Source organism: Macrotis lagotis, chromosome 1, assembly GCF_037893015.1.
Source record: "Macrotis lagotis isolate mMagLag1 chromosome 1, bilby.v1.9.chrom.fasta, whole genome shotgun sequence".
Lineage (NCBI taxonomy): Eukaryota > Metazoa > Chordata > Mammalia > Peramelemorphia > Peramelidae > Macrotis > Macrotis lagotis.
The window spans coordinates 474,035,476-474,052,233 of NC_133658.1; the positions used below are offsets into that span (position 1 = coordinate 474,035,476).

The 16,758-nt window shown below is 35.8% G+C and overlaps 1 protein-coding gene across 4 annotated transcripts in view; it reads left to right on the top strand.

The window, feature by feature from the left end:
• The first annotated feature begins 2,189 nt into the window (after positions 1-2,189).
• The window catches only part of LOC141506665 (arylsulfatase L-like), a 49,535-nt gene continuing 34,966 nt past the window's right edge, over positions 2,190-16,758 (top strand). The window contains exon 1 of one of the 4 annotated variants that reach the window (XM_074213621.1): positions 2,190-3,214. The gene's annotated coding sequence lies outside the window, so the exon portion shown is untranslated. Of the gene's footprint in view, positions 3,215-5,152; positions 5,272-12,965; positions 13,118-13,138; positions 14,349-16,758 lie in introns of those variants that run through there. The other 3 variants (XM_074213623.1, XM_074213620.1, XM_074213622.1) reach the window with 3 other exon arrangements.

A 16,758-nucleotide genomic window follows, 5' to 3' on the forward strand; every position in this document is an offset into this window, starting at 1 on the left:
AAATGGAGAATGTTAATTGATCTACGGGCTGTCAATGCTTGTATGGTTACTATGGGTACTCTACAACCTGGCTTACCCTCTCCAGCAGCAATACCTCAAGGTTGGCAAATAAGCATAATAGATATTAAAGATTGCTTTTATAGCATTCCTCTCCACCCACAGGATAAAGAGAGGTTTGCCTTCTCTGTACCATCTATAAATTTCCAGGAACCATACCAAAGATATCAGTTTCGGGTGCTCCCTCAAGGCATGGCCAATAGTCCTACTTTGTGCCAAATGTATATTCAAAGTATTTTGCACCCTATCAGGAAACAGTATTCAGGTAGCATGATAATTCATTATATGGATGATATTCTCCTGGCCGATGTGGATGCTGGACAGTTAAAAAGGTTGCAATCTGCAGTAATTGAAGTACTAGCTTCCCATGGCCTTTTGGTAGCTCCAGAAAAGGTACAAGAAAATCCACCCTTTTCATATTTGGGTCACACTCTGCAGGGAGGAAGGATATCTCGTTTCCCTCCCCAAATTGACATGTCCAAAGTAAAAACTTTAAATGATTTCCAGAAATTGATAGGATCAATTCAGTGGCTTCATGCAGTTGTACCTATACCAGATTCCCTTCTCACTCCATTGTATAACATTCTACCTGGCAGCTCTAATCTGATGTCCCCCAGAAGGTGGACAGCCGAAGCCAAAGGTGCTTTAAAGCAAATTATGGAAAAATATAAAGCCAAAATAATACAGGTGGAAACATCACAGCCTATTTATTTCCTCATCCTAAATGATTTTACCCCTTTTGGATGCCTCTTCCAAGTACATGGAATTTTAGAATGGCTGTATTCAAAAAAGACTAAAGCGGTACTCCCTGATAAATGGGAAGAATATGGACAGTTCTACCTTACAGCTATGAGGCGTTGTTTGCAACTGTTTGGCAAACATCCCATCATTACTAACCCTTATTCAGAGTTGACCTTCCAACAATTAGCCTCAACATCACCCACTTGGGCTGTCATAATAACCACTTGCCAATTTAAAAGGGTCACTTTTCCCCCAGAGATTCGAGTTTTCCTCCCTCTGTCCTTAAAAAGGCCAGATCCTATCATTGCACATCAACCCGTGAATGGACCTAATGTCTTTACCGATGCCACTAAGCATTCTAAGGCCTCGGTTTACATTCCTAGATACAAAATATTAAAAGTGTTCAATACTCCATATACCTCAGCCCAGAAAAATGAACTTTATGCTATTCATCAAGCTCTTTTATTATGTCCTGCTGAGCTTATAAATTTAATAACTGATAGTTTATATTGTGCACAGGCTCTCATGAAATTGCCTGACGCTATGATTCAAGGGAAATCTACAATAGCTACATTGCTTTCTGTGGTCCAACAGTCATTATTGGAACACACATACCCCATTTATGTTATGCATATACGATCTCATCAATCAGTCTCAGGTCCAATCTATTATGGGAATTCAATTGTTGATAAAGCATTGATTGGTTCACTTTTTATACCAGCTCAGCTAGCCCACCAAAAATACCATCTTTCTGCCCGATCGTTAAGGAATCTTTAGGGGCTCACTAAAGAACAGCCCCGACAAATAGTCAAGCGGTGTTCCGCTTGTGCCCCTTTTCGCCCACCTCCCAAAGAATTAGCAGTGAATCCCCGTGGGGATTGCCCTAATGCATTATGGCAGATGGACATTACATACATGGGCTCAATACTAATTCATGTTTCTGTTGACACTTTTTCTAATTTTATCATGGCCTCTATACAACCCAAGGAGACCACACGTGCCACTATTGACCATCTATATACACAATTTTCGGTTTTTGGAGTCCCTGGAGCCTTAAAGACAGACAATGGTCCTGCCTATACTTCCTCCTCGTTTAAGACCTTTTGTGCAGAGTTCAACATACATCATATCACTGGCCTTTCTTACAATCCTACAGGCCAAGCTATAGTGGAACGAGCAAATCGCACACTAAAGACTACTCTGCTTAAACAAAAAGGGGGAGATAGGCGTAAGATAACTAGAGGTGAATTAGCATTAGCTCTATATACCATAAATTTTTTGCATTTCCGTGATGATGGCACAAATTCTGCTATGAGATATTTAGGAGGTTTGGATTGTTGTGTCAACACCCAGAGCTCAGGCAAGACAAACTTGCCCCAGGCTCCCCGTACCTGCCTAACAGGAACCACAGTCTTTTGGAGAGATCCAATAGGCGAGTGGCAGGGGCCTGGAATAGTACAGTGCAGAGGTCAGGGATTTCTTTCCATACTGCCAGATGGAGAAGACAAGGAGATCTGGGTGCCAATCCGGAGGGTGCGAGAAGTCTCTACCGAGACCAGTGTCATCGAGACGGCGGGGACATCGAGGCTGGAAGCGCCCTGGGGCACAGAGGAACATAAGGAGACATGACATCCTGGCGACCATCCTCCTGTTGCAGCTTCTTCCGGGACTAACACGGGCTACGCATCCCTGGGGCAAAGGCGGGAGATGGTACAATCTGACTTCACCCACTTGAAGAACTGCTGATGAACAGGGAATGCCTACCTGTCAAAGCAGAGGACTTTGCATTGTTCCCCGCTGATTCTCTGATGAACAAAATGTATCATGTATTGTCTGGGGAAAAGTTGTTACGCCCCAGGAGGGATGGGATCGGGGATGTTTTGGGCCTGGTGAATTTGGCCGAGAAGAGTCATTCTTAAATTGGTTTGCAGGTACCCTTAAATTTAGATGGTTGTATTCCCTAATACCTGCAGTAGGAGTTCTTATTGTAGTGTGCTTTTTCCTTCCGTGCCTTTTGAAACTATTACGAGACATTATCCTACGATCCCTTGAGGCGATTAAGGCAGACCTTTTGGCTCCTCGCCATTGGATGGCAAAGACCCCTGTTTAAACAAAAAGGGGGAGTTATTAGGGGCGGCTCTGGACTGGGTCCCCCGAGAGGAACGTTGAGATGCCCAGAGGTCAGAACCTGCCTTCCGGTACTGGGATGGCCTCGGTATGGGTTGGCTCCACCCTCAGGGGGAACTCAGGAGGAGCAAGACCACCTACTAGGAGGAGTTAGGTCTGGGGATAAAAGGGATAGTTCAGAAAGGCTCTGGGGGATTCTTAGTAACATCAATAAAGAAGTGAACCTCTCCTCGGGTGCTCTGCCTGGTTTTTTCTCCCCTCCCCCAAGGTCTGAAGACCTTGGTTTAAGGTAAGTAGAGGGCGGTGGCTGGAGGGTCAGACAGACCCCTCCCGCAACAATGCGGAGTATCTGAGTTGCCAAATAGATGTTCCTAAAGCCTGGATAAATCAGACCATGCTACTCCCTTAATCAAGAATAGTGTGAATTTGCAGATCTTCCTGCTTGATTAAGTTGACTAAACTGAGTAGCAGGTTTAAAAAGAAGTGTAAAGGACATTTACTTTCTTAAAGCTTTTGTCAAGGAAGTCTCAAAGTCCCCAGTTAAATTCTTTCCCAGACCTCTCTTTAGATAATTTATAGTGATTACTTTGGATCTTTTTCTCTCTCTTTGAGTCACCAAATTTTCACACTCACACTTATGATTTCACATTCTACTATTCTGAAATAAAGGCTACCAGATTTAAGCAACTCTATTTTTCTTAATTTTGCTTCTTATCTCAATCTAATATCTGTCTTTTCCATTTATTTTAATCCTCTTTGCCCATCATTCAACTATCCACTTTCTCTTTTGATTCTTCTGAAGCTTCCTCTCCACTATTTTCTTCCATCTCTCTACAATATACCATCCTATCTTCTTTTTTTCTCTGAGTAGAAAAAGGGGTAGATAGTAAAAAATCAGTATTATTGAAGAGCAATGTCATTGAACTACTGAAATTCAAAGAAACCATGTATAAAGCATGGCAACATGGGGAGATAAATAAAGGAGAATGCAAAACAGAAGTAAAAATAGAATCGGTGACAAAATTTAATGTTACTCTTCCTCTAGAAAAACAAAGACATTTTTATGCCATTGGTAGAATTCTGAATTGCTGCAATATTTTTAGAAAACAGTATATTACTATGCATAATAGCTACAAAATTGTTCATACTCTCCCTGAAAGAAGTATATCTAGAGACAACTACTAAAAAGAAAAAATATTTATATACATAAACATTCATAATAGCTTTATCTTGATAGCAAAAGAATTAACATATTTTTATTTGATTATTGGAAAATGATTGAATCATAATATATGGATATATAGTTGTTGTGTTCAGTTGTATGCAACTCTTCATGACCTCATTTAGAGTTTTTTTTAAGAGTTTTCTTGACAGAGATACTGGACTTGTTTGCCATTTCCTACTCCAGTTTATTTTACAGATAAGGAAACTGAGTTAAACAGGGTGAAATGACTTTCCTAGGATCAACTAGTATGGTAGTTAGTGTCTGTCATCAAGTTTGAATTCAGGAAAAGAAATCTTCCCAATTGCATACCCTATGCCATCTAGTTGCCTTTAGTACTATTTAATTATACCTTTAAAATGACAAATGTACAGAAACATGAAGAGATAGAAAATGTGAAATTTCACAGTTTTATAAAAGTAAAGATAATTACAATTTTTTAAATTACCCCCCAAACAATAAAAAGACCCCAAATCAAATATGGCATTTATTGCATAAATTTAATTTTACCTTATTATACAAATTATAGGCAATATTATGTTTTATGTATAATCATATTTTTTAATTATTTGAATGTCTTTTGAAGCTGATTAAAACAGCCTTTATTTATCCCACATAGTACTGGGTATTTTTTAATTTTTAATTGATAAATTTTCTTTTGGTACAGAGAAAAATTAATCTCATGGAAAAACTTCCACAAAGTATATTTCCTACAGTGAAGCCAAAAGAATAGAAAAGTGATCCAGACTAAGTATATTGAATTTGTATAGTTTATTATTTGTAAAAAATGGAAGAACAAATGTGTGCTTCTGTAATCCTTCACAACTCATGAAGCACAGGGGAAGAGGCCCAGTTCCTCCCCATTCCCCAAGAACATGTGGAGGAAATCTCATTCCCACAGAGGGTAGAGCCTCCTCTGTCCACAAGGCTGCCTGATGATAAGCAGTGTGAGCATAAGCAGTGTGAAACTGAAAAGAGACACTCATTACAAGGAAGAGTTGAGGCAAAGAATGTCCTATCACTTGCTGAGATCTGAGCTACCAGTCTAAAAATCTATGCCTGTTGATTCCCACCAGCTTTTCTCCTGTTCTTGTGAATGAAGAGAAATTGCCTGCTACCTAAGAGTAAGCTATGCCTCTCACCAATCCCTACTCTCCTTTCTGTTATCCACATTCACCTCCACCATATTACTCCCTTGTCTCATTCTAGTCCTGCTCTCTTCCCTCCACCATCTCCTCTGAGACCCCATTCCATAAATTATTAACTCTTCTTTATTGTATACCTCTTCCTCTTAGAATCTTTTCTCCTCTGCACTTTGTTCCTTAGTTTGTTTCTCTTCTATACAATTTTCACTAAATTCTTGAGCCTTTTACAATGGGTATTGAAAGAAACAATAGCTGTTTTTTCATTTAAAAGATTAATTTATTACTTGCTCATTTTCAGTTTTGTCTACCTTATCTTACCACTTCTGCTGATTTTCGTATTCTTGTAAAAAAAACTTAGCCAAATCTATATTTCAACATAATTTGTCCTTAGTAATACAATGAATTTTATTTTGTGAATTTAAAATATTATTCTGAGAAGGATAAATAGGTTTTCACAAGCTAAGAAATGGTTCCATGACATCTAAAAGAAGATTAATGATCCTGATTTATAGGCTCCTCCTCTTGTATTTTTTAATTACTTGTTCTTCCTTTATATCACTTATTATATCGCTTCCTTTATATTGCTTATTGAGCCATTTACCACCATTCGCAATCACATTTAAGATTCCTACATTATTTTCTTTCTCTCTTCTAGGATTTTGCTTTTTTTTGCAATATTTCCCTTCTGGAGATTTCTTCTTTGCTTTCTTTTACTTCCTTTTATTCATTCATTTTGTTGGAAACTTCTGTTTGCTGATTCCTTTCTTTATCAGTCAGTTTTTATGCAAGTTTTGTACTGTGAAAATTCTTGACTTTCCTTTGTCTTTGTTTCTGTTATTCTCTTGGTTGATTTAACATATTTATTGCTAATTTGAGGTGTTGAAGAAACTGAGTTTATCATAGTCATGCATTTCAGCATTTTGCCAGAACTACTCACTTATTTTTATTGTTGTTGTTTTACTTATTACTAACTTTAGAACAATTACAACAACAATATAGTATCAGAAAGTCAAAACCCAGGATGAGCTATGAATTGGAATAGATGTTAGAACTTTAATAAGTATTTTATTCACTATGTTCAGAGCAAGAAGAAGAACAAAGAAATGCTATCACTCCTGCTTAATGTGCATGAAAAAAATGAAAACAGAAAATGGAAAAAAAAAAAGGGCTCATTCCATTAGAGAAAATATTCATTAATCTGATATGGACAGAACAGACCTTATTAGGAGGTATCTTAAACCCCCATTAAGGAAGGAAGGGAAAGGTTAAGTGGTTTTCCTAAGGTCATATAACCAGCAAGAGATTAATGTTGGATTTGAACTCAGATCTTTTTGTCTCTAGGCCCAGCACCTTATCCAATGTACCCCTAGGTAACTAGAATATATTTCACTCTTTACATGATGCATATTATTCACATTATGACATGTAGTTGAAAGTTTTACCCTTGTTCAAATTTGTAAGTGTAGCTGAAAGAAATCAAAAGTAATTGGGAAATGTTTAACAAGTGTTACATAGGGGCACCTAGGTGGTGTAGTAGATAGAGCACATGTTCTGGAGTTAGGTTTACCTGAGTTCAAATCTGACCTCAGACATCTAATAATTACCCAGCTGTGTGACCTTGGGAAAATCACTTAACCCCATTGCCTTGCAAAAAAAAGAAAAAAGTGTTAAATATTTTCCAATGTTTAAATTTATAATAAAAAATAGATAAAGTTTTATCTAAGTCGAAATGACTCTCGTTTGAGTTTTACATCTTTGCTTTAAGTTACTCTTATATTAGGTTACTCAGCAGAAATTTTCTGTGGAAAAGATGAAGAATGACCTGGGACATTGAACCCAGAATTGAATACTGTGATTTCTCATTTATTTTAGTTGTGTATAATGATTTGTGATGCCATTTGGAATTTTTTTGGCAAAGATACTGGAATGGTTTGTCATTTCTTTATCCATTTCATTTTACAGAGGAGGAAACTCTGATATAGTTAAGTGACTTTCCCAAGATCACATAGCTAATAAGTAGCTCAAGTCAAATTTGAGCTCAGGTCTTCCTGAGTCCAGGTCTGGTACTCAATCCACTGATCCACAAAGTTGCCCGAGAATTGAATAGAAGGGAGAAAATATATTGGATCATAGCAAGGAAATCATATAGAACTTTCATTTGGCCTTATGATTATTAATTTCAAATGAGGCATAAAACAAGGAGATATCCATCCCTCCAAGATATTTGCCACTCCCATTTGAGATACCCCATACACAATCAAAATATAGAAGGAATCACTTATAAGATAGAATCAGATTCAGGTGTTACTTCTTGTGATTGATAGTGTATTGTTTGCACCAAATTCCAGGAAAATATCGGGTATCTTCAATGCTAGCCATGGTCATTCAAAAAAAGAAAAAGAAAATCTTACTGATATTCTGATAGAAGGAAGAGTACATCTGTTGTCCGAACTGACAGAAAGTTTAGTTTGATGGGTGGCCCATTGAGTTAGTACACCAAGTCATGTACCTGAGGCAGAAAGCATAGATGGACAATGAATTGGGCATAGAATTGAAGAGAATGGCTTGGATTTCATTGATAAGCTGATGAATAAGGATAATAGCACTTAGATTTATATAACTCTTTATTGTATGTAGTAGATACTGTTCAAAGAACTTTACAAATATTACTTCATTTGATCATCATAATAACCTTGGAGGAGAAGTGCTACTATTAGCACCATTTTACCATTTTATAGATGAGGAAACTGAAGCAGAGATGAAGTGACATACTCAGGATTACACAGCTTGTAAGGATCAGAAACTAGATTTGAATTCATGTCTTCTTGGCTCCAGGCAGATCATGGTGCCCCATAGCTTACTCATTAGTGTTTGTGATGATCACTTCTTTTGCTCCCTCATAAAAAATGAGTAAATAAATAAAAATAAAATTTTAAAAAATAAAACAGATATTTTGATTTTTAAATTTATTTGATTTTTAATTTATGGGATAAAACATTACCATAATGAAGCATAATAATAGAAAGATGATGTATGTGAAACTTCAAATCTATTATGATCATATTTCTTTACCTTTAAAATGTGCAATGAAGTTATCATGTAAATTCTTTTATCCCTTTCCCTCCCCCCACCCTAAAGATGGCTACCATTAGGCACAAAAATGTACATATATATATATATATATATATATATATATATATTATATATATAATATATAGTAAGGATGTATAAATATACAGATGCAAAATCATTCTGTACATACTTCTATTTATCAATTCTTTCTCTAGAAGTAGAATGCATCCTTCATTTGTCCTTTGTAATTAATCTGGGTATAAAAGTCAAAGTAGTTCTTAAAATAATTTCACTATTTCTATATACAATATTCTTTCAGTTCTACTTTGAATATAAATATATTCCATGACATTATTTTTTGGTTTCAAACTCTGGGACATTTCAGTCTCTTAAAAATTGTTGCATGGAGCAGGTAGGTGAAACAGTGTATAGAGTCCCCGCCCTGGAGTCAGGAGGACCTGAGTTCAAGTCCAACCTCATACATTTAATAATTGCCTAATTGTGTGACTTTGAGCAAGTTACTTAGTCCCATTGACTTAAATAAAATTAGTTTAAAAAATTGTTACAGATGAACCACAATAAATATATACTATATATGTGATGGGCCCACTTAGATTGAAGCATATTTCCAATAATGCTCAAAAATACCTTAAAAGTTATAATCAAAAACTTCAAGTCAGAACAAGAGTAAGGATTACTAGATAGTCAATCAATCATTGCACTGAAATTCATAAAATATTGAAACGAGTTGTAAAAGGCCTCTACCATATAGGATGGATTTTGTGAAAGGTACATGGGCAATAACCACATAGTAATTGAAAGTATATATACATATATACATATATATATATACATATTTACAGACTTTGTTCCACATTGATTACTCAGGTAATTATCTCCATAAAGGAGATATTCATTCTGCTAGATTCTACCCTAGTAAGATCATATCAGTTTTGTCTCATTGTTGGCATCACACTTAAGAAGTAAAATGAACAAATCTACATGTTTCTACAAAAAGATAGAATGGTAATGGGTTTAGAAAAAATGTTATTCAAGGTTCAGTTTGTGGAACTGGATATATTTATCCTGTAAAATTAAAGATATATATGAAGAAAAGGAAAAGAAAAGCTATTTTCAAGTATTCAAAGAATTGTTATCTATAAATATTAATTAATTAATTGACTACAGAAAACAACAACTAGTACAAAAAAGGTCAAAGTAGTTAAAAGACAGATTTAAACACAACATAAAGAAGAAATTTTTAATGAATCAAAGTGTCCAAAATTAGACTAACATGTTTATATGCATATAACCTGAACAAGGCCTTTAACCTCTGCCTGCTTCAGTTTACTCAGTTGTAAAATTGGGGTGGTAATCACACCTACCTCATTGGGGTTTTTGTAAAGATCAAATGAGCTAATAATATTTGTCAAGAATTTAGCACTATACTGGCATGTACTATCACTTAAAAAATGTCTATTTGCTTCCTTCCTCCTTTCTACCATTCAAGATTTAGGTAGGAGCAGGTGAGATGATCAATTTCTGACTATAAACCTCTAATTTCTGGTTTTCATCCAGTCAGTTGCTAAATTCTGTCAATTCCACCTTAAAAATTTTCTCAAATATATTATTCCCTTCTGAGTTTTCAGTTTCAAGGGCAACATTTAGTTATGCTGAGAGATCCTTCTCACACTTCTTTTGGGGCTTGGATTCCATCTTTTCTGTCAGGCAGACATTTGATACTAACTTCCTTGGATGAAAATGCATACTGTTAAAATCTGTCAGCTATAAAACACCCCCAATGAATCCAATCCCAAAGGATTAAGAGAACAAATGGAATCTAAGTAAATTTAGGAGTTTAGGTAAATAAACAGATTTCAGGAGTTAGAGTGTATATTTATTTAATAAATCCTGTGGAAAAACAAAGTCAGCAGTGTTAAGCTCAGAGGACTCCTATCTACAGTGTAATACAAATACAATAAAGTATGAACAATAGATGAAAAGGTTCACTGCAATAGAGAGATTTCCTCAAAACCCTTTGGATTAAAGTATAAACCTTTTTTCTAATAACCTTTATGTAAATAAGAATTTCTTAAATAAGGGAAAATAGTTCTCTAGTTAATAGTTCCCTGAGTTAAATTTTTTAGTTTCTAAAGGAATAGATGAATCAGGTGAGGGAGTATGACTGAAGGAGGAGAGTATGACTGAAGATTAAACCTGGATTCCTGGCAAGGAAAGCAGTCCCCAGAGTTTGACATTATTTGCTAAGTGATCCCATTGCACTAATGAAGTTTCAGGAGTGAAGTTCTGGTGAACTGAAGGACCAGTAGGGGTGGCAGAAAAAGGACCTAGAGACTCAAAAGTAAAAAGCAGGTTGGTAGACAGTCCTAAATTAGAGTTCGATGATTTTATAAATGCCTTCTTTTCTTTGCTATCCCTTGATAGATTATCTGTGATCTCTTCAATAGATTGACAGAATTGTCCAGAAGACACATTATATAGCATGTGTTCCACCTTTCTTTAATGAAGTAATGATGGGTTTTTTGTTCATCATTCTTGAATCATGACAAGCACATGAATTGGATTTGAATGGGGCGGGGCTGTGCTATGACCAGCCTTGCTTTCTCCTCCAGAGCCATCTGGATCCAGAGGCCAGCTATGAATCAGGATGACTGGAGATGACCTTGGATGTGAGGCATTCAAAGAATAGACTGGCCAAATGACAAATGCAAGATGCATTTTGTACATGTCTAACAATGTATAGATTTATTTTGTTTGATTATGCTGATTTCTTGCTAAGAAGAATTTTTCCCAAGTGTAGGGGAAATGAAGGAAAAAGGAAAAAAGAGTATGCATGAAATGTATAAAAATTCACAACAGAAAAGAAAATGAAATTCCTGCTTGTGTCACAAGGAGGAAAATTTTGGAACTTATGTATTGAATTAATGTTATCCTTTTTTATAAAAGCATGAATATACTAAAGTTTTGAGGTTTAATATATAGTTAACCATTTCTGTAATTCTTTGTATACAGAAAAGTTTATATTGGTGTCTATTTGTCTATTATATTTATGAGTAAATAAAAGAAAGATTCTGGAGTAGGGGCAAGAATTTCTGATCCAAGCAATACATATTATCATGTAGCACTTTAAACTCTGCTTTGCATTCAATATATTTTATATCATATGAGCCTCAAAACAATCCTAATGAGTGAAGGTGATCCCTCTACCACCCCCACTCACATAATTTTAATAGGGAACTCTGGATTAGTAAACTCCTTTAATCAATACTTCTTAGCAGTAAAAGTCCTAGGTTCAAGCAGCTGGTATTTGTCAGAGGTGAACCCACATCTTCTTGGACTCCAGGGTAAGTTTTCTATTCCTATTTTAAAACCAAGGAAAAGGAGACTTAGATCACAATCACATAGCTAACAAGCACTGGAAATGGGATTTGAACCCAGGTCCCTCAGTTTTCACTATATCACACCACTTCTATGGAGTTTCTAAAGGTGCTTAAAAGGAAATTCTGAGCAAACATTTATGGAGTAACTCAAAGGTATGATTTTAGAGATATGGGTGATTAATGAATATCTCATTGACCTAATCATTCAAGAGAGCTGTTATTCTCAGCCCGAGTCAGAGAGCAGCTGAGATCTTAATACATTCTTCTAGGAACTTATCCAGATATATGATACCTATAGTAGCAGGGAAGGCTCTATTGTCAGAATGAATAATCTGGAGCTTTCTGGGAGTGCGGTATTTGGAGCTGTAAAAGAAACCAACATCCTAAAGTGATAATTGACTACTGTCCATCCCAATGGTGCCAGATTTTCTCAGTCACCACAGAATAAGGGATGGCATGTTGCCAAAAAGTAACAGGAAAAGAACTTTATGTAGTAAAGTATGTTGTTTTAGAATTTTATAAAAAACTTACCTGGTTACTATCTCATGATTAATTATGTAGTGGCTTACATAATGTTTATTATAAAATTAAAATTTCATTTCAAAATGCCTGAAATTTAGGGCCTATTCATGAATATCAAATCATTCACTTGACTAGTGAATAAAGAAAATGGTGTTTGGGGTGTGTGTGTGTGTGTGTGTGTGTGTGTGTGTGTGTGTGTGTGTGTGTGTGTGTGTGTTTATAAAATCTGGCATGAACTTTCACTTTTTGAGTACTTTTCTTCCCTTACTTTCTAAGATCAGTTGCCAGGGAAAAAGAGAGAGAGAATGTGAAATTAAAGAATAGTTATTTGCCAGTTCATTGCAAGGAAACAGTTTATGTACAACTACTTTCCAGTTTTGGGGAAATGCCAGACATGCTGGATTCAGAATCTGGGCAAATGCCAGGATACATTTAAAACTAATATTTAATTATGAAAGACTTACTGTTTTACTAACAGCCCTCAAAAATTTTTGTTACTATTTATAAACGATAAGAAGTGGTCGTCTGTGGTGAAGTGAAATAGAAAAATTGCAGCAGGATTAAAGCATACACTGGAGATTTACTTTCCTCAGGTCTGCCTAGTGCAACCAAACTTGGTTCTTTTGAAAAATGATTTCCCCTCAGGCCACCTTGCAATGCACATGCGTGCTCCATCCTGACTGCACTGTGCTTTTTTGGTCAATGACTGAAACCACCAGAGAATTCTGAGATTGTGGCAAGGGATGTGGCTGCATTCATTTCTCTGAGACATTTGGAGTGAATGAAGCCCAACACAGATCTACGTAGCATTGTGATAGCCGCCAATGCAGGTATCTGGCATCTTTAAGTAACTTTTTCAATCTGTTGTGCATATGTGTACAGGAATTAAGGCCATATGGAAGGACCAATCAATTCACTAGAGTTTTACAGTTTCTTGGAAGCGCTCCTTGGAAATGTTACAAAACTAGAGAAAATTATAAAATCTCTCTTTATAAATCCAAGTCATTAAATCAAATGCAGGCTTTAGCTGAAACATTACTCTAAGAGACCTTTGGGAGAATTTTATGTTGACAAAAGATTTGTAACCAAAGTTGTTTGTTGTTTTAGACTTATTTGAGAGAGAGAGAGAGAGAGAGAGAGAGAAAGAGAGCACAAGAGACAGTCAGAGATTGAGAGGGAGTGTGTGTGTGTGTGTGTGTGTGTGTGTGTGTGTGTGTGTGTGTGTGTGTGTGTGTGTGTGTGTTGGGGGGCAGGGAGAAGGACAAGGAAGAATGGAAGGAAATTTGAGGTGTCAGTTTCTCTCTATCCTGGAGCAAGAAATTCAGATTTTTTTGCCTCAGGCATACAGAAGATTTTACAAAGAAGGTTTTGGGGAAGAAGTACTTAGATGGTCAGTTAATATATTTGCTTATGCTGGTCTTGCCCCAAATTCCCCTCTTATGAAATATGAATGTCCCAAGGCAAATAATATAATTATTAATTTAGAACTAGAAGTTACATTAGAGATCACTGAGTCCCATTCCCTCAATTTACAGTTGAGGTTAATGAGAATGAGAAAGATTAAATGATTTGCCCAGGGTGATACAGATAGTGAGTATCTGAGACAGGATTTAAGTTCTAATTTCTTAAATCAAAATTCAATGTCTTATCCTCTTCATTAAACAATCATGAGGCATGCTAGCTCAAGGTTTCCTCTCTCTTATGTTTTCTACTTCTCATAAACTTGATTAACAATACAGTTTCTGCCTTTGAGATCTTGTCCTGTGACTTCCAAGAAGAAACCTCCTACAGAGCTCAGAACAGACTTGTGGGAAGGAGGAATAGTGTTTAGGGAGATCAACATTAGCAAACATATTCAATGAAAGATGTGTCAAACTTTAAAGGACCATGAAAGGGGAAATCCATGCTTCACCCCTGGAATCCTTTAGTCTGGCTTTGGTATTAAGAAACCTGGGAGTGTAAGCAAAGGGAAGAGCTACAAAAAGAAATAAGGGAAAGCAGTAACAAGTTTAGAGAAGGATGAAAAATGACTGGATTGAGGAATGAAGACTGCGAAATCTGGTAAGGGATGGATGTAACGATGTGAAGTGAAAACAAGAGATGGATATAACTAAAATGTGGTGTAGAATTATGTCATAGATCTATTTCATCTGAATTTATTTTCCATTATTTTCAGTTTTTTCAGATTATCTTCCTCTGCTGTCTCCTCTTTCTGGTCCCATTTTACTTTGGAATTTCCCTAATGATGTTTATGGTACTAAGAAAGGCATGTAATTTATTTAACAATAGTATATACTCTATCATACAAATGACTGCATGTTAACTCTATGATATCTGGGAATGAGAGGTATTGCAAGGATGAAAAAGAGAGGAAGTGGTTAGTCTGAAAAGATTTTCACTTCTGTGCTGTATTCTCAAAGATTTTCTAACCAAAAACCTAAAATTTAAGTTCCTTTTCTTAAAAGGTTCTAGTTTAGAGTTAAACGAGAAAAACGTGAAGCAAAGGATTTCTTTTTTTTCCCAACAAACAAGTTGTGTCTACCTTGCCCAATAAAAAATGAGAAAATTACCACTTGGAGAATCTAATCACTACCAAAAGACAAATCAAACTTAAGACTACTTGGGCTTCTTACCTAATAACAAGAATAAAAATAATAAGAATATAGAAATAATAATAAACTTTCAGAAAAAATTACTCTATTTTCAAAACAATGCTTGGAGGTAACTACTATTATTGTTCCTAAATTTACAGATGAAAAAATCTGAGGCAACCTGAAACTAAATGACTTGCCCAAGGTTATATGTCTACTGTCTGAGGTCAGATTTGAACTCCTCTCTCAGATTCCAGGTCTAGCCCTTTATTCTTTGTGCTATGTTAACTGTCAAATGGTATCTAATCCAGGGTGATCCAACCTTGCTTTTAAAAATTTTTAATGAATGATGGACAATATATTTTGATTTGTCATTTTAGTGAGAGCTCTGAAGTAGTTTGGCTTAGTTTATTAAATCATTTAGTAAACTCATAGAGGGCCAACATAAAGTTGTACTATGGCCACCATGTGGGCTGCAGGCTGCATTCTGAACAGCCCTGATAAATCTATGAGACTTTTTCATATTTCTGAGATCTGCACACTTCTGATGGGAATGGGAAACCGAACTTCTATCTTTTTATATATACTTCTATTTTCACCGCTCACACTGGTGCCCTGAAATTGTTCAGTGGTCTCAAAATGAATTAATCAGGGTTAAGTCTTTTCTTTACTCATGGTCTGAGTTTTATAAATTCCTAACTAAGGTTTGGGCCTATTGGCTTTTCTCTACATAGGAAATTCACTAGATTGCTACTAGAATCAGTGACAGCCCATTAGGCCTTTCTGCAGGCTCCTTCTTGGCCTTTTACTCATCTTTAATTTCTTAGTGTTCCTTCCCCCACCTCAGGTGTTCATATTTTGTAACAAAGAGGGCAGGAAGAAGAGATGGGTGGAGAGGGAGCTATTTAGCAAATTGAATAAACAGACTGAGAACAATGACAGAATGAGTGACATTTTATACCTATTGTTCCCCCAGTTCTGAAATGAAGGGAGGAAAATCCTTTATTCTTTGTTCATTTGTTTTATTTCATTTTGTTTTGTACTACATTCACACCAATCATATTTTAAATACCTCTCAAATGACATTGTTCACATCAAAACAGAACTTTGGAAGATCACCTTCTTTATATACGGTATTTGGTCATTAACTAGCATAAAAGATAAACTGTGAATTTTACCATGATTCAATCTGAATTGTATAAATGTTAGAGTTGCTTTTCCATTGAAAAATGTTGGTGACCAGTGTTACAAGTACTCAGAAAGTACTTTAGCTCTGGAAAGAGTTGAGTTCCGTTATCCCTCTCACTCACACACTTCATACTTCATGATGTTTTTATCCCTTGAACAATCACTTGCTCATAGATGCTCAATAAACGAAAGCAAGAAACACCTTTCTCTTAATGGAAACCTCCCATCACTTGCTTTTCTCAAAGTCTATTAAAATCATTATATCTAGAAGTTTTTCTAATTGAATAAAAGTCTTGGGAATTTTACTTTACTTCCTACCCACTAATATAGCCACCATGAAACAACATAAATATTAAATAATTTAAGTCTTCTATGTAGTGTTTAAAGCTAATTCTTTGTCATCTAAAACTTTTCTTTATTGCTCATTCTTGATTCTTCCAATCTACTGACCTTTTTCATTTAGGTTTTCATTAAGAAAGGGAATTTTTTTTTTGTTTTTTTTTTCTGCAAGAGTTTTCTATGACTCTTTAAACTGCCTAACTAAAAACTACCAGAAAATCCCTGATACTGAGAATGGGAGAGGGAAAGCATTGTGGGTGAAGGAATGGAATCATGCTTAACTAAAATTTCTACTTATGTGTCTTTATTCCTTGGTGATTTTTATGTATTTTGTTTCTTTTGCTTCTGATATA